At 41.6% G+C, this 25,659-nt stretch overlaps 1 long non-coding RNA gene across 1 annotated transcript; it reads right to left on the bottom strand.

Moving 5' to 3' along the window:
• Positions 1-3,944: 3,944 nt before the first annotated feature.
• LOC115460051 lies at positions 3,945-12,724 on the bottom strand. The gene is made up of 3 exons (XR_003940361.1): positions 12,714-12,724; positions 7,137-7,143; positions 3,945-4,027 (listed from the first exon to the last, which is right to left on the bottom strand). It is a non-coding gene; the product is annotated as an uncharacterized LOC115460051 (long non-coding RNA).
• Positions 12,725-25,659: the final 12,935 nt, after the last annotated feature.

Consider the following 25,659-nt stretch of genomic DNA (forward strand, 5'->3'; position numbering starts at 1 on the left):
AATTGGATAAAAAAACATTTAAAAATAAATTTACACAAATGGCTAGATTTAGAATTAAAGTATTTCAGTACATACAACATGTAATAAAACAACATCGCATATAGTTAAAATCACAACTGTGTCCTTTGTGAACACCTACATGCAACATGCATATAAGTATGCATGATCTTTTCTGCGTCCATCCTTATGTGTGTATGTGGTCTCACAATTTTGTAAAAACCCTTTTGTATGTAAAACAGCCTTACATGTCTAAAAACCTTTATAAAATTACCCCCCCCCCCCCCAAAATGAAATTCTGTTCTCTATGAACTGGAGTAAAAGGTATTTGTCTGTGTAGCTATTTCTGTTGCACTAAATGCCTTGAATTTTTGAAATTAGTACAGAGAATTAATGACTATGCTTGGTGTTCATAAACTAGGACTGTGCATGAGGGTATCTTCAAACTCTTGCCAGAGTTCTAGAATGAAATAAGTTGAAGAGCAACACTGGGGGGGGTCTTTTACTAAGCGGCAGTAAGCCCAACACGGGCTTACCACTCGCTAAACCAGAAGTATCGCTGGGCTACCAAAGCAGCCCAGCAGTACTTCCCACCCCCCAGCATGCGCCATTTCTGGCACTTCAAAAATATTTTAATTTTTGTAGCGCCAGTGTTTACCCAGCGGTAATCGGGCAGTGCCATGCACTTCCCGGTTAGCACGGGAGCCCTTGGTAAGTGCTCCCCCCCTCCCCCGAAATGGTCGCACAGCAGGTGCTTCACTTGCCGCACAGCCATTTCTTTTTTCTAAAAAAAAAACAGCCTTTTACCCACTGTGGTAAGAGGGGGGCCTCAGTGCATGTCAAAAATACCCTGCCCCCTTTTGCCGCAGCTTAGTAAAGGGACCCCTGTGTTTTATATGTTTTTGAGAGCCTGTCTTTTGTGATACATATTTTAACAGCCAGCTTATACTTTCAAAAACCTGTCATCTTCACAGCTACCTTTCTTCTCAGTATGTGCATTCAGTTTAGTCAACATGGTTTTGATCAGAATTTTTTTGGGGAAAGTAAATGCTTCTTGAAAACAACACTGACTTGAACACATTTTTACTTCGATATTTTCATTCAGGAAATCTGTAAAGATTAGGAAGCAAATACTCTTATGATTCAGAAATCTAAAATTTTCACTAGTAGCACACATACAGCCCAAATATAAAGTCATGTCTGTGCCTTTGTTTCAGCATGTGCTTTGATGTATACCATCAGAAAGCTGCCAACAGAGGAGTGAAGCAGAGTTGTGGGTGGCATTTGCCATTATATAGATTAACTGTGTAAACAGGCTGTCATTTTTCTGTTCACATTTTGCTGTTAGGAATTTAGATGGGGCTCTTCCCATTGTATTTTGGAGAAATTTTGAACAATATCTTTGAAGGCTGAAAAAAAAGTATTTGTGCTTTCTACTCATTTTCCATATACTGAATGTGGTGAGCACTCCAGCAATACTTGAAAAATGCTTCTTTGGTGGCAGAAGAGTCAAGGAGAAGAGCTGTATGCTGTCAGCTATTTGAATGGTTTCTTTGCAGTCTCAAATAAAATTTTTAACAATTTAAATAATTGCCTGTGTAATATTTCTATTCTATAACAAGTTTCCTGTCCTGCCCACTTTCCCCAGGTACAGATCACAAGTAGTTTGGGGGTTTTCACGTGGGTTACCAAATGGCTCCAGGTAAAGGAGAACAGATTTAGACAGTCCGAGTTTTACTTCCATTGAAAGCAAATGGAAGTAAAACCCGGACTGGCTCAGTCTGTTCTGTGGGAAGATAGATGTTGCGTGGTTAGTATGCTAGATTTCCTCTTACCTTAAAACTTCTCTTTGCAGTTCAAGTAAAAGAAGTCAATTCTGCCATCTGAGTGCTGTTGAACTGAGCTCAAATTCCTGGTGAATGACAGATGTTCCTGCTATTTAAATCCCTAGAATGAGACCATTGATGTAATTCTTTCTTGTATTTAAGCTTCAGATTTTTTTCCTTATTGAAGTAGTCTTAATTCATCAGCTGTCTGAATTGTACAGTATTTTTAACCTCATTGCAATAAAGTAAATAGCTGACTTTCCTTTTCTTAGCTGAATCATCATTCAGTGTTAGAGGCTGTACTTTTGCTTGTTCTTAAAACTTAGCTGTGCCACCAGATGCCCCATACTCTTAAAAAAAAAAACAAACAAACATATGTTTGCTTGCCAAATATATCATAAAGGGAAAGGGTGTGGGACTTGATGTATGCTGCCTTTCTGTGGTTACAATCAAAGCAGTGTACATATTATATACAATACTTATTTTGGACCTGGTGCAATGGAGGGTTAAGTGACTTGCCCAGAGTCAAAGGGAGCTGCAGTGGGAACTGAACCCAGTTCACCAGGATCAAAACCCACTGCACTAACCACTAGGCTACTCCTCCACTCAAGAAGTAGTTGGGTAGAGCTTATAGCATTATTAGACTAGCAAATGTTTTAATGACGCAAGATTTTGGGATTAGAAAGGCACTATTTTCTGGTAATATCTTAAAAATTACCTGGAGTTCATTATGGAAGTACTTTTATAAAGAGCATTTAGCTTCTCAAGGCCATTTTACACATGTAAAGAGTTTTTATAAAATTACCCCAGAGGTTATATGCATTAAAAATATGTGGTGACAAGAAGGCATATAGTTTACACAAACTGTATGTAAACATGTTTAGGGGCAGAATTCTAGCAGAACATGGGCTGTCATGATTTATGCACATATTTTACTTTGCAGCACTTGATTGTTCAGTTAATCAAACAGCTTGAGGTGAATTATAATTAATAAAAATGTGCAGCATGATACATCTGATCAATAGTCCTCTCTTCCCCAAAATTCCCTAAACATAATCTCCACACAAGTAGATCTTTTATTAATTTGTCACAGCCCTCCTAAAACCTAAGTTGGTTCCAATCTTAAAGCATAAACAACAATCATTCATACAAAACGGACCAATGACTATTGCTATCACATATCTCATACACACAAACACATCAGTATTAACATGTTCACACAACAGTTTTGTATAAAACCATGTCTTTAAATATTTTAAAAATTTTGCAAAACATTATGGGCCCTGTTTACTAAGTGCGTTATGTTTTTAGCACGCCTACACTTCGTGTGTGTGCACTAAAAATATAGGCGCCTATAGGGATATTATAGGCACGTACGTGGTTAACGCACATTAAAAAATGTTAATGTGCCTTTAATGCTGCTTAGTAAACAGGGCCCTATATTTGATGTGGAATGACCTACCTTCAGATCTACAGCTTAGGGTCCAGTACTCCAAATGATCATTTACAAGTAACGTTGGGACCACAAGAACACACTGCTGAGAAAATTGAAGATGTCTAGAGGCTTGATATGCTTCTAAAAGATCATGTAAATATAAAGGATCTATAAAGGTAAGGCATTAAACACTAAATATATCAATTTGAATCAAACACACGGATTGGTAATCATGGAATAACATGATCAAAAACCATTTTTTAATTCATTATTAGATGAATGGCATTGTTTTGTACTAGTTCCAATCTCTTCCATTGGTAAGTTGGAGACCATAGTACAAAGATTTTCAGTAGATTATTCTAGAACAGCTAGATATTTCCTATTGAGAAATGGCCATAATCTGTAAAGCAAACGTAAATTAGTGACTCGTGTACAACAAATGAAATCTGTTGATCAAAATTTAAGTCCCTGTCTAGCCATACTTTGATTGTTTTTGTTTTTGCTACCTTCAGAGTTAAAAAGACCCTATATATGCATGGCACCAAGGCCCAGATGCACTAAACTTTAACGAGCCATTAACGAGCAAGTAGTAAACCATGGCATGCACAAAAGGCTTCTCTGAGCCATTTTCCGATCACGGTAGCAGCTAATGAAAACGGAATGCAGAGAGCAAATTAGTACCCCAATGTGTATAAATCGTATTGTAATGAGGTGCACTACCATTTTCTGATTGCCTAACTGTGGAAAATCTAATGGGAGGTCTGTACCTCTCGTTGGGGCTGTGCGGGATTTATTCGCCTCTAAAAACTTCTATAAGCTTAACAAAAAAAAAATCGGGGAAAAAAACATCCAAGTGCTTGTCAGGGACGTCCTTTATTCAAAACAACCAGCCAGAAATCTTTGCCTAGCCATGTCCAAGTGCTCGTCAGGGCCGTCCTAAAGTGCCTAACATAGACGTCCCTGACGAGCACTTGGACGTTTTTCCCCCAGATTTTTTGTGATGGGTGCGAGGACGTCCAAATCAAAAAACTATTTGGACATCTCTTTCGATTATACCCCACCTCCAGGTCTCTCTCAGCCAATCACGCACTGTGATTGGCTGAGAGAGAGACCTGGAGGAGGGGCATCAGACGTGCTGCTAACTCCCCGGGGCAAGGTGGCTGGAGCAGAAGCCACCGATAGCTGCCAGGTATGAGTTTGATGGCACGGTGTGGAGGGGCTTGAGAGAGAGGTTCTAAACTGTGGACAAGGAGGAAAGTAGAAGACTGAAGATTGGTTCCCCGATCCCCGGCTTGCAGATGCAGTTTGCCACCTGCGGGATGCCTTACAGGGAGATAAGGTGTGCCTTGGTAGAGACGTCCTTTTTTTTTTTTTTTTTTTTTTTTTAGTGAAGGACGTCCATAAAGGACGTCCTTGGTATGCGCAGAGCAGCCAGCATAATGCTTGGCTGCTCTGCTCATGCTCGACTGGCCGACCGGCTGACTGGCTTCCAAAGGAATAGCGAATGCAAGTGTGAGCTACAACGAGCAGCTCATTTGCGCTCCGTTTCCTTGATGCATTGCCGTTCCCTACCGATTCGCTATGTAATCGATAAGGGAAGGGTTCTTCCAAGGACCTTAGTGCATCTGGCCCCAAATTCTTTAATTTGAAACTATTCAGACAATTAATGCAAATAATTTTCCAATCACCTCAGAAATAACTTGATGTTTCTCAAATTCCAGCCACAATTGTATATTGTCAGTAAATAAGGGACAGCATAAACCACAGTTTTCTACACTCAAAACTACTTAAATATAAATTTTTAAACAGTTAAGATAACATTGAGCCCTGCAGAAGACCGCAGTAGAGCGAAACATTCACAGAATCCTCCTCATTCCAAATCAAGAACAAAGGAGTGAGGCAAAAATTCTGAGGATTTCCAAAATGTAAGAATCTTTATTGTACTCACAAAATCAATACATATTGGACCTGATAAGGCCATGTTTAAGCATGTGAGTCTGCCTCAGGGGTCATCAAAACCTTGTAGAAATGAAATAAATATCCATAAGTTATAATGTACAAAAAATATGCATAAGTAAAAACATGAATAAAATCATGATACCCACTAGATATAAAAGTTAAATCAGTACAAATAAAAAGCATACTGTAAATAAAAAGAATTTAAAAAGTGTGTAATAAAATAACATAGCCATTGTTGAATGCCGATACAAATACGGATGACGTATATTAATGGAATACGATCTTTTACTAAATCAAATTGTTGTGCCTTAAAAAAAATGTACAAAATAAATGATATGCAATGACTAAAACACAGTAGGACTTAGACTACTCAAAAATAAGCAGAGTGGATATAAATTTGATGAACTCACAGTCTGCAGCGAAATGCGTGAAAAGTTTAAAGGTGAACTGAGTGGTGAAATGTCAAATGTCATCAATAAAATTGTATGACAAAGTAAGAAAGATAAAGTATGTGCTAAGTGGAATAGCCAACCTAGGAGCCCTTTTACTAAGCCATGGCAAAACGTGGCCTGTGCCAGTGTGTGCATATTTTTGGCATGCGCCAGACCAGTTTTTGCCACATCCTGAAAAAGGGGCCAGAAAATGGATGTATGGCAAATTAAAATCCAGCACATGTCCATTTTTGGCCTGAGACCTTACTGCCACCCATTGACTTAGCAGTAAGGTCTCATGTGCTACCCAGGTGGTAGGCATGCAGCACGCATGCACTGCTGTTTACCACTGGGGTAAGTGCCACGCAGTAGAAAATAGGAAATGTGCAACAATATAGCACCATTTTCATGAATGTAATTTGAATAATGTTGTTGGCGAGGTATATAAAAAAGGATAAATACGCTGCAGTCTAAAGCATGGCTTCCACGTGGCATTACTGGCACAGCCCATTCAAAGTGAATGGGCTACGTCTGTAGTACTGCACAGCTAGCCACAATAATATATGCTGGAAATAGGAAGACCGTAAAGACCACAGTAAGTAGTGTTCCTGTAGTCAGAAACAAAACAGTGGAGGCAAATCAACCACAAATGAACATAATTTGATGTAGCTACAGTTCAAAGTAATACCAGTATAGTCAAAGCAATATCAGTATAGTGAACTTAAAACAGCTTACCCATAAGGAAATCAGGCACTTCTGCTCTGCTATGAGCGACCAGCTCTGAACAACTGGTGACATAAAGCAGGCAGAAAAATAGTGTCAGGATTAAATGGCATTAATGGCACCAAACACCAAGGGAGTATGCAAATGATGTAAGCGCAATGTAAGTGGAGAGCCTGCTGAATATTAGTGATGTAAAGGCAATATAACCAAATATACTGAAGGCACATTTTACTCAAGAACATGCTAAAAAGGATAAATGTAAACTAAAGCTTAAATAACATAGAGGGGCATAATCAAACGGCGGCGGCCATCACCGGCACCGTAAGTGGGCAGAGCCAACCGTATTTTCGAAAAAGATGGCCGGCCATCTTTTTCTTCGCTAATACGGTTGGGCCCGGCCAAATGTCAGAGATCACTGGGTTTGAGATGGCCGGCATCGGTTTTCGGCCATAATGCAAAATAATGCCGGTGATCTCAAACCTGGCCAAATCCAAGGCATTTGGTCGTGGGAGGAGCCAGCATTTGTAGTGCACTGGCCCCCCTCACATGCCAGGACACCCTAGGGGGCACTTCTGAAAGTTTTAAAAAAAAATAAAAATAGCTCCCAGGTGCATAGCTCCCTTTCCTTGGTTGTTTAGCCCCCCCCCCCCAAAATCCACTCCCCACAACTGTACACCATTACCATAGCCCTAAGGGGTGAAGGGGGGCACCTACATGTGGGTACAGTGGGTTTTGGGTGGGTTTTGGAGGGCTCCCATTTACTACCACAAGTCTAACATGTAGGGGGGTAGGCCTGGGTCCACCTGTCTGAAGTGCACTGCACCCACTAAAAACTGCTCCAGGGATTTGCATACTGCTATCAGGGAGCTGGGTATGACATTTGAGGCTGACATAGAGGCTGGAAAAAAATGTGTTTTAATTTTGTTTTTTGGGGGGTGGGAGGGTGTTGGTGACCACTGGGGGAGTAAGGGGAGGTGATCCCCGATTCTCTCCAGTGGTCATCTGGTCAGTTGGGGCTCCTTTTTGAAGCTTGGTCGTGAAAAAAAAGGGACTAAGTAAAGCCTGCGAAATGCTCGTCAAGCCTGGCTTTTTTTTTTTCCATTATCGGGCGAAGCCGCCCATCTCGTGAGCACGCCCCCGTCCTGCCTTCACTACCCTACCGACATGCCCCCTTGATGTTTCGCCGGCTCCGGGACGGAAAGCAGTTGGCGCCGGCCAAAATCGCCTTTCGATTATACCGATTTGGCTGGGTTCAGGAGATCGCCGGCCATCTCCCGATTTGTGTCAGAAGATGGCCGGCGATCACTTTCGAAAATGAGCCTGATAAAATAACTTTACACAGTGATTTTGTGGTCAAAAAGTCAATAACCTATTATAGCATATGTTTATCTCTATGTTGTATATAAGAAAAGGCTACATATATAAGGCTGCTAAAAGTAACTTCAAATAATACTATATGTGGTTCCCAAACCTGGTCCTGGAGGCACCCCAGCCAATCAAGTTTTCAGGATACCCCTAATGAATATTCATGAGAGAGGTTTGCATGCACTGCTTCCACTGCATGCAAATCTCTCTCATGAATATTCATTGGAGGTATACTGAAAACCTGATTGGCTAGGGTGCCACCAGGACCAGGTTTGGGAACCACAATAAAAGCAATTGGACCATCTTAATGTCAATGACAGTACTGCCAACAACCAACACAGAAAATGCTATATAGCAATGAAAATGAATTGGGATATCTTAATGCCAAAAAAAATAGGTATTATCAATGTGTTGATATACCAAAAACATGCTGGTGTTGAATGAGAAAGAAATTGTATTACTGCTAAAGTGTATTCAAGGAAAAATGTCAATGTTCAATAGGAAAAGGTTATATCACAACTGAAATGTCCTCAAAGAAAGATACTATAGTCTATTTCAGAATTCAGACCTGCAGGTTGTAAACTGTTCAAGATGAACTTCTGTTCTCCTGTTGAGTAATGCCTCAGTGTCACCTTGGCGCCATCTGGTGGTTAAACATTTGAGAACAAAAAATTTAAGGGATCCTTTTACTAAGGTGCGCTGAAAAATGGCTTGCAGTAGTGTAGATGCGTGTCTTGGGCGCACGCAGAATCATTGTTTTAGTGCACCTGTAAAAAAAAATGCCTTTTTAAAAAATTTTGCCAAAAATGGACGAGCGGCAAAATGAAAATTGTCACGCGTACATTTTGGGTCTGAGACCTTACTGCCAGCTATTGACCTAGTGGTAAAGTCTCACATGGGAACCGGGCGGTACTGACCTACGTGGATAAAATGCCGATTACTGCCTGATTACCACCCACAAATATTTTCTAGCACGCGTAGCAGGCGCATGCCAAAGTGAAATTACCGAAAGGGCCACGCAGTAGCCGGGCAGTAACTCAGAATTGGTGCATGTTGGGTGTACATAGGTGCTTACGTGGTTTAGTAAAAGGGCCCCTCAGATCTTTAATAGTGTGATTAGCTTTTAGCCAATGTTCAGTGAGTGATGTGGACCGGATGTGATGATTAATACAGCTTCTTTGCGCTATGATTCTTTGACTACTCTTAGTTTTTCCAATGTATATTTTATTGCATGGACAGATGATGATATAAATGACAAAAACAGAATTACAATCAGAGCGATGTTGTAAAGTAATCTTCTTGTTGGTCTGTAAAGTGTGTAATTTGCTTTGAATGCTTGCAAACAGAACAGTGATTAGAGCATTGGTCTTGCAATCCATAGGTGGCTGGTTCAAATCCCACTACTTCTCCTTGTGATCTTGGGCAAGTCACTGAACCCTCCATTGCCTCAGGTACAAACTTAGATTGTGAGCCCTCCTGGGACAGAGAAATATCCAGTGTACCTGAATGTAACACACCTTGAGCTACTACTGAAAAAGGTGTGAGCAAAATCCAAATAAATAAAATAAATAACGTCCACATGGGTAATGTCACAATGTCTTGAAGGAAGGTGGTATTATTTCTGGTAATGTAGGTGGAACCAGAATCTCACAGATGTTCTTATTTGGGGTTTGTGCAAAAATGATCATTTTGTCTTTGATCCTGAATGATTTTCAAGGCTAGGCCAAAACTTTGATAACTTTCTTGATGTGGAATGATAAATGAGAAAATCTCAATATGCACACTAGATCTGGTGGTGGTCTCACTTCTCATGGTACAGTAACATTCAGTCACAAGGGCTTTGTGGTACCCTTCCTTGATAGATCACTCAGGGTGTCCTCTGTTTTTAAGCCTGTACACATAGTGGCTACTTGAAGTCCCCGAAATTTGTTCACAAACATCTCAATCATAGAAATTGGGAGTATGGCAAGTGATGTTTCAGTGTTTTTTGATGAAAACTCTTGAAATGAAGATATGTGTTCTTATCTGTACATTTCCTATACATGGTAGTAACAAACGGGTAAGAAGTCTTGTGAATAAAAATGCCCAAGAATGAAATACAGTCTGGATCATATTGCATCTGAAATCAATGGTGGTCTCGGGAACTAAGCCAGATAAAGAATTCTTCTAACCTTGACTTTGATCCTTTCCATAAAATGTAGATCCCATCAATGTATTGGTTATAGATGTGAATTTCATTGATGAACAGATGATCCTTAAGATGTGTCTTCGAATGAACAACATAGATATTTGCCAGATCTGGTGCCATAGAAACCCCCATGGCTGTGCCTGTAATTGATTTGGGGAAAAAAATGAAATGCAAAAAAGTTTTTAATTAATGCTATGGTTGCCAGTGCAAGAATTAACCTATTTAGAATATGGCGTGCAGAAGTGGTTTGCTCGATGATGGATAATGCTTTGAGTTGTGGTATGTTGGTATATAATGATTCTATGTCCAAAATCACCAAAATGGTATCCATAAGGTCCCCATCAAAAGAATCCAAAAGGTTAATCATTTGTGCGGCATCACAAACACAGGAGGCAATGTAGGCCACATATGGTCTAAGAAAATGGTCCACAAAAATTTTAAGTGGTTTTAATATAGAGCCATATGCAGATATGGGTCTGCCCAGAGGATGGTCCAAAGTCTTATATATCTTGGGCATAATATAAATGGTGGGATACTCCACTAGTAAAAAAAAAAAGTCTCTTATTTATTTATTTATATATATATATATTTGCTGCATTTGTATCCCACATTTTCCCACCTCTTTGCAAGCTCAGTGTGGCTTACATTATGCTGCAATGGCGATCACCATTATCGGAATGAGAAATACAGAATATTACATTTAAGGTACAGAACATGTAGTAGAAATGAGTAGATATACAATTCATTTCAGATATTTGAGAACAAGGATAAAGTATAACAATAATATCAATGAGATTAAAGTAAACAAATAAAAAGAGTTCAATGTTAGCTTGCTCTGGTAAAGTTGTGATGATAGTTTATTGAGACGGGTCCAAATGATAAGTCTCTTTGAACAGATAAGTCTTTAATAGTTTCTGGAAGGCTACCAAATCGTGCGTTGCTTTTATGGAACTTGGTAATGCATTCCAAAGTTGCGTGCAGATATAGGAGAAGCTAGATGCATAAATTGATTTATATTTGAGGCCTTTACAGTTGGGGTAATGGAGATTCAAGAATGTGCGTGATGATTTTATTGAATTCCTTGCTGGTAGGTCTATGAGGTCAATTGTGCTATTGTTAATAAAGACCTTGTTCAGGAAGACACTCATTGTGAGAGGACTTTTATTGGATCCACTGTTTGTTTTACCTACCGTAGGTCTATGAGGTCTAACATTATCAACCGGGGCCTCGCCATGGACAGTTTTATGAACCAGGGTACAAGTTTTGAATGTAATTCGATCTTTTAATGGGAACCAGTGTAATTTTTCTCTGAGGGGTTTGGCTCTTTCGTTTTTCGCTTTTCCAAATATGAGTCTGGCTGCTGTGTTTTGGGCTGTTTGGAGTTTCTTAATAATTTGTGCTTTGCATCCGGCATAGATGGAATTGCAATAATCCAATTGGTTCAACACCATTGACTGCACCAAGCTGTGGAATTCCTCTCTCGGGAAGAAAGGTTTTATCCTTTTGAGTTTCCACATTGCGTGGAACATTTTCTTTGTTACATTTTTCACATGACAATCTAGTGTGAGATTTCGATCAATAGTGACTCCCAGAAGTTTCAAGGTGTCCGAAACAGGAAGAGTATAATTTGGAGTATTTATGTTAGTGTGATGGATCTTGTTATATTGAGATGAAAGGATAATGCATTAAGCTTCAGTTGGAATGCATCCGCCCATAAGGTTATTATTTGGAAGCTGAGATTGATTTTGTTTGTGATTTCTGTGAGATCATTTTTAAACGGGATATAGATCGTTATATTGTCTGCATAGATGTATGGGTTGAGGCCTTGATCTGATAGTGATTTGGCCAGTGGAGTCATCAAGTTGAAGAGAGATGGTGAAAGTGGCGATCCCTGAGGCACTCCACATTTAGGTTTCCATGGTGATGATGTAATTGACTTTGAAATCACTTGATATGTTCTTACGGTTAGGAAGCCATTACTCCATTTCAGTATGTTACCTCCAATACCAAAATATTCTAGGATGTTCAATAGAATATTATGGTTGACCATGTCAAACGCACTGGACGTGTCAAATTGTAAAATGATATACCCAGCATTAGTCACGAATGTATCCACTTCCATTTTGCCTTTTCTCACTTCTTCTGTTGGATCTTTCTCTAAGTCATCTCGACACCCTTGACAGCTGGTTTTAATAACAATACTTAAATCTTGAGACAACAAGTTTCAAATCTCTTCTCAACCACTATATTATCAAAGTCTGTCAATGAGGTTGTCTCTTCCTATAATACTACTCTCTGATCTGGATACTTTTGCTGTTCCCATTCCCTGCTATGTAAGGCGTACCACACCCCAGCCTTGGCTGACCTTTAGAATCCACTGGTGCAGAGCTTGCTTGGCCTCCTAGGTAAATCCTAGTCCCGCCTGGGTCCCAGCCAATAAACAATAGTGTACATCTGTAAGTGTATAGGCCCTAACCCCTGCCTATAAAAGCAATACAGAGCCTGATAGCATCCTTTTGGATTTGATACTTCTCAGCATGACCTTTCACCTGGTTTGGCACAGCAACACAGCATTGCTTGTGGAATACTTAGTGAAGCAACCATCTAGCAATTATATCACTGCACTGGAACAATCAGGACATCATGTACTTAGTACAAGAACATTTGGTTTGGAATGTTCCAGACATTCTGGTACCTGGATTCAAGGACTTTCATGGGTTCCAAGAACTACACCTTCATTAATGTAAAATGCCAAGAATGATGGAAGAAGATAAGGCCTCTACCAGAACTGTATAAATGTCCATCTTTTCCCCTTTTGACATGAGTGAAGCAGAAACAGATGAGGGGGCAATCCTACCTTGCCCTGGCTGGTCCTTTGTTCCTGCATCCTGTTTTATTTTGCTGGGCCTTCTTTCAACTTTATTGTCTTCTCTGGAGCACATGATGTGGAAGAGCTGATTTCACTGCTTACTCTGGTTTATGTATTGTCTATTTATCTCAAAAATAACTAATGCTATTAACCGTTGTAATGACTCGGCTTAGGGAAGAGGGGACAAGATTGGGTTATTTGGGCCTCAAAGTACCATTCTGCCCCTATAACCACTTCCTCCACTGTCTTACACCCCTGCTGTATTATTGCCCCTCTAACCTCTCCAGGGATAGCAAAAAGAAACCAGATGAGAGTGAACAGTGGAGTGCTGCAGGGATCTGTGGTGGGACCAGTGCTATCCTATATAATAATTCTCACCTCCAACGTTCCATGCTTGGGACCGTGGGTCCCTGGCTGCAAGTGGTCTGCGAGGCAGACACGCAGGACGTCACTGACGTCAACACAGCTGATTGCAAGGCAAGGGGAGGAGTATCCCTACTCCTACTGCCTCGGAATCAGCTGTCACCCCACCCCCCGCGCTATGGCCCCCTTGAAACCCACCCCCTCCCGCGAACCTGTCGATCCCCCCCCGCCGGAACGCCGAAAACTGCCGCTGTTGTGCTACCTTCCCTTCCCGTAGGTTGTTCAATCATCTTCTTAGAAAGTTTAACTCCGTGCATCTGACGTCAGACGCACGGAGTTAAACTTTCTAAGATGATTGAACAACCTACGGGAAGGGAAGGGAAGGTAGCACGGCGACGGTGGCGGCAGTTTTCGGCGTTCCGGGATGGGGGGGGATCGACAGGTTCGCGGGAGGGGGTGGGTTCGAGGGGGCCTTAGCACGGGGGGGGGGGGGGATTGCCTGCCTAAGGCCCGTTTCCTTGCCTACAGAAACAGGCCTTTTTTACTAGTTTAACATATTTATAAATGATATGGAAATCGGAATGATGGGTGAGGTGATCGGATTTGCAGATGATACAAAACTATTTGAGGTTGTTAAAACACTTGAGGACTGTGAAATATTACAGGAAGACCTTAAGAAATTGGAAAACTGGGCGTCCAAATGGCAGATGAAATTTAATGTGGACAAATGCAAGTGGCATATTTTCAAAGCACTTAGCCTTCCAAAGTTCCATAGAAACCATAGGCGGTCGGTGGCCCAACTGTTTGGGGAGGCTAAAGGGGGCAGGGTTAGGGGTGGAGCTTAAATCCATAATTGTCCGATAACACACAGAAAAAATAAATAAAAATAAGTCACAATTAATACCTTTTGTTAAATATAGATATTAGATATGTATCATATGTCAAAGAATAAAGTGGTTGCTCAAAGCATATGCTAACCACAATCGCTCAACTGCAAAACACTATGCACAACTTTGTGCAAAAACACACTCAGAACCTTACTGTACCATAAATATTACACTGGGCAGAACCTAATACACCAATATACCACCCATACTGAAAATGCAGACCGTCAACAATATGAAACAAGGGATCATATCATCGCAATTCTCATGTAGAGCCACAAAACACCCTAATTCATGTTTAATGTGGGATAAAATGCCATAAATTAGTAAATAAATATAAACTTTTAATGTTGAGCACCTGATTCTCAAAGTAGACATATTCCAAACACTATAATGAAAATAAAATGATTTTTTTTCTACCTTTGTTGTCTGGTGACTGTTTTTCTGATCATGCTGGCCCAGTTTCCGATTCTGCTGCTATCTTTCCTCTTAACTCTGTTTCCAGGGCTTCCTTTCCATTTCTTTCTTTCCTTTCCTCCTTTCTTCTTCATTTCTGGTCCTCAGCTTCTGCCTATTTTCTTCATCCATGTGTAGTTTTTCTCCTCTCTTTCTTTTCCCTCATCTCATCTCCTTCCTCACTCTTCCCTCTCCTCCATCCATGTCCAGCATTTTTTCTCTCTCCCCTCCTCTCCTCTCCCCTCCTCTCCCCTGTCCTCCATCCACCCATGTCCAGTGACCCTTCTCTCCCCCTACCCTGCAAGCACCCATACACAGCAACCCTCCTCTCCCCTACCCTCCATACACCCATGTCCTGTAGTGATCCTCCTCTCCCCTTCCCTGCATGCACCCATACCCGGTGACCCTCCTTCCCCTGCCCTCCATCCACCCATGTCCAGCAGTGATCCTCCTCTCCCCCCTGCCCTGCATGCACCCATTATACCCAGCAACCCTTCTCTCCCCTCCTTCCATAAATGCCCAGCGACTCCCTTCTCTCCCCTGCCACCCCCTCCCGAGTTGTTCAGCGAATTCCTCCCCCTCCCTCCTGATCCGGTCCACTCACGTCACCGACCTGACTCTTCTGAGCTGTCAGCGCTAACTCTACCCCGATGCGCTGGCGCTGCCGGCGTTTGCGCTTCAAAATGGCCGCCGAGATGTACAGAGCGGCCTCCAAGACTTCAGCAGAAGTCTCGCGAGGCCGCCTCTGGAAGTCTCGGCGGCCATTTTTAAAGCGCGAACGCCAGCAGCGCCAGTGCAGCGGGGGAGAGTTAGTGCTGACAGCTCCAAAGACGAAGAGTCAGGTCGGTAACATGAGGGACCGGATCCGGAGGGAGGGGGAGGAGCCGGCTCGCTGCGGCTGGGGAGGCTTAGCCTCCCCAAGCCTTCGATACCGGGCGCCTATGATAGAAACCTATGGAACTTTGGAAGGCTAAGTGCTTTGAAAATATGAAGGTGATGCACATTGGAAAGAATAATCCAAATCACAATTACCTGATGCTAGGGTCCACCTTTGGGGTCAGCACTCAAGAAAAAAATCTGTCATTGTATATAATACGCTGAAGTCTTCTGCTCAGTGTGCAGTGGCAGCCAAAAAATCAAACAGAATGCGAGGAATTATTAGAAAAGGGATGGTGAATAAGATCGAAAATACTATAATGCTTTTGTATCGCTCCATGGTGCATCCGCACCTTGAGTATTGCATTCAGATCTGGTCACCGTATCTCAAAAAAGATATAGCAGAATTAGAAAAGGTTCAAAGAAGAGCGACTGAAATGATAAAGGGGATGGAGCTCCTCTCATACGAGGAAAGGCTAAAGAGGTTAGGGCTCTTCAGCTTGGAAAAGAGACGGATGAGGGGGAATATGATTGCGGTCTACAAAACTGTCTCGTTGCGAAGTTCGTTGCGGCAAACCTAGATTGAGTACAGATCTCCAGAGGAAGTGAAAGTGATACAGGTCCGTCGGGACCTCGTTGTCATGAACAGATTTTGCCTGAGCTAAGTGTTGGAGCATGAACTTTTCCACTATTTAAGTTAAGTGGTTTTGTTTCATCCTACATTCATATGATAGTGTTGTTATTTTTGAATGAAGATTGATGTTTCAATTTAATAAACTGACGAGAGGTTTTTTTAATCTGATTACTTTTTCACTGTGAGCCCTGGCTTGTCAAATTCGGCTGTCTGGTCTAGAGACCATGGGGACCACAGAAGTATGAAGTTTTTTCATCCCCTTTTGTTTAAACCTGTATATTAATGTGCCAGTTATAGCAATCACTGTATTGTTTTGGTGTTTCAGCACGTGAGCACAGTGTATCGGATCTATTGATGTTTCACTTTATTCATTAGCCTTCTAAGAGCAACTGTATCAGACTTTGCTGAACTCCAAATGGACTACATCCAATATGTGTCCTTGATCTAATTCTCTAGTCACCCAGTGAAAGAATCAGAGTTTTTCTTACAATCTTCCTTTGGTAAAATCATGTTGCCTCAGATCTTGCAATCCATTGGATTCTAGAAAGTTCATGATCCTTTCCTTCAGCAATATCTCCATTACTCCAACCACAACGATGAGGCTTTCCAGCATGTAGGTTCTTGCCTCTTTTACTTTTGTGAAATATAGTATGAGGGCGATACTTTTCTTTATCCTAGATGGATTAGGGAAGGGTCTTCATTTTCTGTGAAATGGAACCCAAACATCCTTAATCTGGACCTGAAGAGAATGAAGGGAAGTTTATGGTCATTACAACAACAACAAAAAAATAGAGTAAAATCATAGAATAAAATATGTTAAGGTAAAAGAGCAAGAAGACTAAGAAATAAGACAAAAGGAGAAACAAACGAGTCAATCAACCACTTATGTTGACAATTTGAAGAATCCAGCTCAAATTGCTGTTTTTGCAGTATACTTTTTATTGGACTAAAAATACAGTTGTTGATTGCTTTTAAGTGTTGGTCATTTGTTGTTTTTAAATTTGTGTATGTTGCTTTATCTGCCTTGGATAAAGGTGGGATATAAATAATAAAATATACATATATAAAGGCCAGAGCCTTCTTCCTCAAACCAGGACACTATGAGCAAAAGGTGACAATATCAAAATATATAAGTAAAATATAAAACCATTCGAATGACAGTCTCAAGGGGAAAGGTTGTGGTGGGGGTGACAGTGAGAAACTGGGAGAGATGGGATGGATGATCAGAAGGTGACAAAGCAGTATACTAGGAAACCCAGACCTTTCTTAGGTTCTTTGTGTAGGTTTCAAGATATTTTATCATCTTAACTTCCTGGATTGTTTTACAATTTCCTCTTAGTAATTTGAACATAAGGTCATTGATGCAGGGCTCTGATCCTGAAAATTGTTCACCCACAGAGGTGTCATTTTGGTTTGTCTCGGGGGGAATGTTAAGTACATAAGTACATAAGTAGTGCCATACTGGGAAAGACCAAAGGTCCATCTAGCCCAGCATCCTGTCACCGACAGTGGCCAATCCAGGTCAAGGGCACCTGGCACGCTCCCCAAACGTAAAAACATTCCAGACAAGTTATACCTAAAAATGCGGAATTTTTCCAAGTCCATTTAATAGTGGTCTATGGACTTGTCCTTTAGGAATCTATCTAACCCCTTTTTAAACTCCGTCAAGCTAACCGCCCGTACCACGTTCTCCGGCAATGAATTCCAGAGTCTAATTACACGTTGGGTGAAGAAAAATTTTCTCCGATTCGTTTTAAATTTACCACACTGTAGCTTCAACTCATGCCCTCTAGTCCTAGTATTTTTGGATAGCGTGAACAGTCGCTTCACATCCACCCGATCCATTCCACTCATTATTTTATACACTTCTATCATATCTCCCCTCAGCCGTCTCTTCTCCAAGCTGAAAAGCCCTAGCCTTCTCAGCCTCTCTTCATAGGAAAGTCGTCCCATCCCCACTATCATTTTCGTCGCCCTTCGCTGTACCTTTTCCAATTCTACTATATCTTTTTTGAGATACGGAGACCAGTACTGAACACAATACTCCAGGTGCGGTCGCACCATGGAGCGATACAAGGGCATTATAACATCCGCACACCTGGACTCCATACCCTTCCTAATAACACCCAACATTCTATTCGCTTTCCTAGCCGCAGCAGCACACTGAGCAGAAGGTTTCAGCGTATCATCGACGACGACACCCAGATCCCTTTCTTGATCCGTAACTCCTAACGCGGAACCTTGCAAGACGTAGCTATAATTCGGGTTCCTCTTACCCACATGCATCACTTTGCACTTGTCAACATTGAACTTCATCTGCCACTTGCACGCCCATTCTCCCAGTCTCGCAAGGTCCTCCTGTAATCGTTCACATTCCTCCTGCGACTTGACGACCCTGAATAATTTTGTGTCATCGGCGAATTTAATTACCTCACTAGTTATTCCCATCTCTAGGTCATTTATAAATACATTAAAAAGCAACGGACCCAGCACAGACCCCTGCGGGACCCCACTAACTACCCTCCTCCACTGAGAATACTGGCCACGCAATCCTACTCTCTGCTTCCTATCTTTCAACCAGTTCTTAATCCATAATAATACCCTACCTCCGATTCCATGACTCTGCAATTTCTTCAGGAGTCTTTCGTGCGGCACTTTGTCAAACGCCTTCTGAAAATCCAGATATACAATATCAACCGGCTCCCCATTGTCCACATGTTTGCTTACCCCCTCAAAAAAATGCATTAGATTGGTGAGGCAAGACTTCCCTTCACTAAATCCGTGCTGACTTTGTCTCATCAGTCCATGTTTTGTATATGCTCTGCAATTTTATTCTTAATAATAGCCTCCACCATCTTGCCCGGCACCGACGTCAGACTCACCGGTCTATAATTTCCCGGATCTCCTCTGGAACCTTTCTTAAAAATCGGAGTAACATTGGCTACCCTCCAGTCTTCCGGTATTACACTCGATTTTAGGGACAGATTGCATATTTCTAACAGTAGCTCCGCAAGTTCATTTTTAGTTCTATTAATACTCTGGGATGAATACCATCAGGTCCCGGTGATTTACTACTCTTCAGCTTGCTGAACTGACCCATTACATCCTCCAAGGTTACAGAGAATTTGTTTAGTTTCTCCGACTCCCCCGCTTCAAATATTCTTTCCGGCACCGGTGTCCCCCCCAAATCCTCCTCGGTGAAGACCGAAGCAAAGAATTCATTTAATTTCTCCGCTACGGCTTTGTCCTCCTTGATCGCCCCTTTAACACCATTTTCGTCCAGCGGCCCAACCGACTCTTTGGCCGGTTTCCTGCTTTTAATGTATCTAAAAAAGTTTTTACTATGTATTTTTGCTTCCAACGCTAATTTCTTCTCAAAGTCCTTTTTTGCCCTCCTTATCTCCGCTTTGCATTTGGCTTGGCATTCCTTATGATCTATCCTGTTACTTTCAGTTGGTTCTCTTCTCCACTTCTGAAGGATTGTTTTTTGGCTCTAATGATTTCCTTTATCTTACTGTTTAGCCACGCCGGCTGACGTTTAGTCTTTTTTCCCTTTTTTCTAATACGTGGAATATATTTGTCCTGAACCTCCAGGATGGTGTTTTTTAAACAGCATCCACGCCTGATGCAAGTTTTTACTCTGCGAGCTGCTCCTTTCAGTCCTTTTTTTCACCATTTTTCTCATTTTGTCGTAATCACCTTTTCTATAGTTAAACGCTAGCGTACTTGATTTCCTAGTTTCACTTCCTTCAATGCCAATATCAAAACCGATCATATTATGATCACTGTTATCAAGCGGCCCTCGTATCGTTACCCCCTGCACTAGATCATGAGCACCACTAAGGACTAAGTCTAGTATTTTTCCTTCTCTTGTCGGCTCCTGAACTAGCTGTTCCATGAAGCTGTCCTTGATTTCATCAAGAAATCTTATGTCCCTTACGTGTACAGATGTTACATTAACCCAGTCTATATGCGGGTAATTGAAATCCCCCATTATTATTGTGTTGCCCAGTTTGTTTGCGTCCCTGATTTCCTTTAACATTTCCGCATCCGTCTGTTCGTCCTGGCCAGGCGGACGGTAGTACACTCCTATCACTATCCTTTTCCCCTTTGCACATGGAATTTCAATCCACAGTGATTCCAAGGAGTGTTTTGCTTCCTGCAGAATTTTCAATCTATTGTTGATAGTGTCCCACACAGTCTGGATAATATATTGCCTCAAAATGTCTAAAATAAACTCTAAATTGATTGAATACATTAACTTCACCATGAAAATGTGGCAAACCATGCTTCTAAAGCAGGGGTGAGATACCTCAGTCCTCAAGGGCTCCAATGCAGTCGAGTTTTAAGGATTGCTCGAATGAATATGCATGAGATCTATTTGCATACAGTAGAGGCAGTGCATGCAAAGCTGGCAAAGACTTGAAGGTGTCACCTTGGTTTGCTATGTGTTGCCTGTATGAGTGGCCCCACCACCCCTTCCTTTCTCCTTGAGATTGTCATCAGATTGCTTTTATATTTCCCTTAAATATTCTGATGCTATCATTTTTTTTTCTCATACTGTCCTGACCTGAGAAAATTCTGGCCTTCAAAAGCTAGTCAAAAATGTATTAAGTATCATCTAATTTTCCTTATTGTATTTGTTTTTATTACACAATGGCAGCGAAGGGCGACAAAAATGATAGCAGGGATGGGACGACTTCCCTATGAAGAAAGACTAAGGAGGCTAGGGCTTTTCAGCTTGGAGAAGACGGCTGAGGGGAGACATGATAGAGGTATATAAAATAATGAGTGGAGTGGAACAGGTGGATGTGAAGCGTCTGTTCACGCTTTCCAAAAATACTAGGACTAGGGGACATGCAATGAAGCTACAGTGTAGTAAATTTAAAACAAATAGGAGAAAAGTTTTCTTCACCCAACGCATAATTAAACTCTGGAATTTGTTGTCGGAGAACGTAGTGAAGGCGGTTAGCTTGGCAGAGTTTAAAAAGGGGTTAGACGGTTTCCTAAAGGACAAGTCCATAGACCGCTACTAAATGGACTTGGGAAAAATCCACAATTTCAGGAATAACTTGTACAAAATGTTTGTACGTTTGGGTAGCTTGCCAGGTGCCCTTGACCTGGATTGGCCACTGTCGGGGACAGGATGCTGGGCTCGATGGACCTTTGGTCTTTTCCCAGTATGGCATTACTTATGTACTTATACCTTTAACATGGACTAACACAGCAACCACATTACTTTATGCAGTAAACTTGTAATCTTGTGAGGAGCAGACTCTTGGAAATGGAAGGTTTTCCCTTGGTCTCAGTCTGAGACCATTATTAAATGGACTTGGGGAGAATCCACTATTTCTAGGATTAGCAGTATAAAATGTTTTGTACTTTTTTGGGATCTTGCCAGGTGTTTGTGACCTGGATTGGCCACTGTTGGAAACAGGATGCTGGCCATGATGGACCTTTGGTCTTTCCCAGTATGGCAATACTTATGTACTTATATACTTATGAAAACTGAGAAGGATGCTTATTTTTCTGTAATGTATATTGTATTTATTTATTGCCTTTCTAAACAAATTCCTTTGCTAACTCTTAAACTTTATTTCAGCTATATGGAGCAGTTGACTTCATATGTACATACTATGTGTGAAGTAGTTCAGAACACTAGATGGCACAGTTGCATTGTCCGATCAAGTCAATGGTGTGATCATGTACAGTACTGAGGCAATGTCTTTGAAATACTGTGGAGTAAAGGAAGAGACCTCAGAAAAGAAGGTTGTAGTTCAAAGCATTTTGACACTATTTAATGAGTTTGTGACCAAAATGTGTGTCTGATAAATGTGAATAAAGCAGGGTGTAAGATGGCCAACATAAGGAATACATAAATATAACTTAGCCAAAACTTAAATATCTAAAACTGCACAAACTAGAAATATCAGGAAGTCTAATCCAAAATGTGGCATGTTCTGGCAGAGGGATCCTCAGATTTTAATATAACACATTTGTTTTAAAGATTTGTGTTCAAAAAGGCTCTCAGAAACACCTACCTAGACAACTGCAACTAGTGCAAGAGACTGAAACATTGAAATGTCATCTTATTAGTTACTAGTAAAAAAGGCCCGTTTCTGACACAAATGAAACGGACGCTAGCAAGGTTTTCCTCGGAGTGTGTATGTTTGAGAGAGTGTATGTGTGAGTGTGTGTGTGAGAGAGAGAGTGAGTCTGGGTGCAAGTGTGTCTGTGAGAGTATGTGTGTGAGAATGAGAGTGTGTGCAAGTGCGTATGTGAGACACAGTGTGTGTGAGAGAGAGTGTGTTTCACACAGATACAATGTGTGCGAGAGAGACTGTGTGAGACACAGACTCTCTGTGAGACTGAGTGTATGAGACCAAGAGAGTGTGTGAGTGACTGTGTGACACATAGAGAGTGAATGTGATACAGTGTGAGACATAGAGTGTGTGAGAGACAGTGTGTGAGAGAGAGAAAGACATTGACTGTGAGAGAGAGTGTGTGTGACAGAGATACCTCCCCCCTCTCCTCTTTGGTGTCAGCCCCCCCCCCCCCCCCCATCTCTCTCTCTGATGTCTGAGCGTTACTGTGCAGGACGCTGAGCTCTGGCTGTGCCTTAAGGAACTGACCAATCCTATTTAATAGAATGCACCTCCAACATTCTGAAGCCGAGAAACCTCATGTGGTTGGTCACTTCTGCTTGTGACGAACCCAGAAGTACTTGGGGGCGGAGCTTACAGAGATGGAGCCTGAGCTTCAGAAGCTTCAAACACTTCACTGAAGCCAGGGAGTCAGCTTCAGAACGTTGAGGTTGGTTTTTATTATATAGGATGATCCATCCATCGCTCTATAATTGCCCCAGGGACTTCGCATGAGAATGTTTTCCCAATAGTTTCACAGTAGCAGAGGTTCAAGATTTCTTCCCTGACAAGAAGAAAGATTTGGCATGGATTAATGAGACAAAGCCAACGTGGATTTAGAGAAGGGAAATCTTTTACATTTCTTTGAAGGAGTAAACAAACATGTGGATAAAGGTGAGCCAGTCAACACTGAGTATCTGGATTTTCAAAAGGCGTTTGACAAAGTTTCTCATGAACGACTCCAGAAGAAATTGGAGAGTCATGGGATAGGAGGTAGTGTCCTATTGTGAATTAAAAACTGATTAAAAGATATAAATGATGATCTAGTGAGGTAATTAAATTTGCTGATGACACAAAGTTATTAAATCGCAAGAGGATTGTGAAAAATTACAAGAGGACCTTATGAGACTGGGAGACGGCATCTAAATGGCAGATGACATTTAATGTGAGCAAGTGCAAAGTGATGCATGTAGGAAGGAGGAACCCGAATTATAGCTATGTAATGCAAGGTTCCACATTAGGAGTCACCGACCAGGAAAGGGATCTAGGCATCATCATTGATTATACGTTGAAACCCTCTGCTCAGTGTGCTCTGGCGGCTAAGAAAGCAAATAGAATGTTAGGTATTATTAGGAAAGGAATGGAAAACAAAAATGAGGATATTATAATGCCTTTTTATTGCTCCATGGTACAACTGCACCTCGAATATTGTGTTCAATTCTGGTCACTGCATCTCAAAAAAGATATAGTGGAATTAGAAAAGGTGCAGAGAAGGGCGATGAAAATGATAAAGGGGATGGGACAACTTCCCTAAGAGGAAAGGCTAAAGTGGCTAGAGCTCTTCAGCTTGAAGAAAAGACGGCAGAGGGGTGATATGATAGAGGTCTATAAAATAATGAGTGGAGTGGAATGGGTAGACGTGACGCGTCTGTTTACGCTTTCCAAAAACACTAGGACTAGGGGGCATGCGATGAAGCTACAAAGTAGTAAATTTAGCTTTCCAAAAATACTAGGACTAGGGGGCATGCGATGAAGCTACAAAGTAGTAAATTTAAAACAAATCAGAGAAAATGTTTCTTCACTCAACGTGTAATTAAACTCTGGAATTCATTGCCAGAGAACATGGTAAAAGCAGTTAGCTTATTGGGATTTAAAAAAGATTTTAATGGCTTCCTACAGGAAAAGCACATACCATTATTAAAATGGATTTGTGGAAAATTCACTGCTTATTTTTACGATAAGCAGCATAAAATGTATTATATATTTTTGGGATCTTGCCAGGTACTTGTGACCTGGATTAGCCATTGTTGGAAACAAGATGCTGGGCTTGATGGGCCTTTGGTCTGTCCCAGTATGGCAATACTTATGTATTTATGACATGAAGCAACTTTCAGAATCAGAAAAAGCAAGGACGTTTTTCTGAGCAGGTGTAACTCCCTTGTTTAAGGTCTATGCGGCTGCCTAAATTATGTCCCGCACCCTTGCCGACTTCATTCATTTCAAATTCATGCTTAACTCCTTCCAGGCTGCCCTTTCACTTGCCAAACAGGATTACTTCACCCAATTGACAAATTCCCTTGGCTCCAACCCTCAACTTCTCTTCGCCACACTAAACTCTCTTCTCAAGGTACCTCCGTCCCCAATTCCCCCATTCCTTCTTTCTCCTCAGACCCTAGCTGAACACTTCCACGATAAAACCTTGAATTTTCATACAAACCCTCCCCACCTCTCTCTCCCTTAGTCCTCACCCCCTACTCTCCTTCTTCTCCTTCTCAGACATTTCTACTGAGGAAACTGCCCTTCTTCTTTCCTCCTCTAAATGTACTACCTGTTCCTCTGATCCCATCCCCACTTATCTACTTAACACTATCTCTCCTACTATCATCCCACTCATCTGTCACATCCTTAATCTTTCACTGTCCACTGCAACTGTTCCTATGGCCTTCAAACATGCTGTTGTCACTCCACTCCTAAAAAAAAACCTCACTTGACCCTACCTGTCCCTCCAACTATCGCCCCATCGCCCTTCTCCCTTTCCTCTCCAAATTACTTGAACGTGTCGTTCACCGCCATTGTCTTGACTTTCTTTCTTCACAACCTATTCTTGACCCACTCCAATCTGGTTTTTGCCCTCTTCACAAAAGTCTCTAATGGTCTGCTACTGGCTAAATCCAGAGGTTTCTATTCTATCCTTATCCTTCTTGACCTATCTGCTGACTTTCTTTCTTCACAACCTATTCTTGACCCACTCCAATCTGGTTTTTGCCCTCTTCACCAAAGTCTCTAATGGCCTGCTACTGGCTAAATCCAGAGGTTTCTATTCTATCCTTATCCTTCTTGACCTATCTGCTGCTTTGACACTGTTGACCACACTATACTTCTGGATACGCTGTCCTCGCTTGGATTCCAGGGCCCTGTTCTTTCCTGGTTCTCCTCTTACCTCTCACTTCGTTCTTTCAGTGTTCACTCTGGTGGATCCTCTTCAACTTCCATCCCGCTTTCTGTTGGTGTGCCTCAGGGTTCTGTCCTTGGACCCCTCCTTTTCTCCATCTATACCTCTTCCCTTGGTACCCTGATTTCATCCCATGGCTTTCAATACCATATTTACGCTGATGACTCTCAGATCGACATCTCCACCCCTGAAATCTCAACCTCAATCCAGGACAAAATCTCAGCCTGTTTGTCCGACATTGCTGCTTGGATGTCTCAACGCCATCTACAGCTAAACATGACCAAAACTGAACTTCTCATTTTTCCCCCTAAACCCACCTCCCCTCTTCCCCCTTTCTC

Source organism: Microcaecilia unicolor, chromosome 1 (genome assembly GCF_901765095.1).
Source record: "Microcaecilia unicolor chromosome 1, aMicUni1.1, whole genome shotgun sequence".
NCBI classification, from domain to species: domain Eukaryota; kingdom Metazoa; phylum Chordata; class Amphibia; order Gymnophiona; family Siphonopidae; genus Microcaecilia; species Microcaecilia unicolor.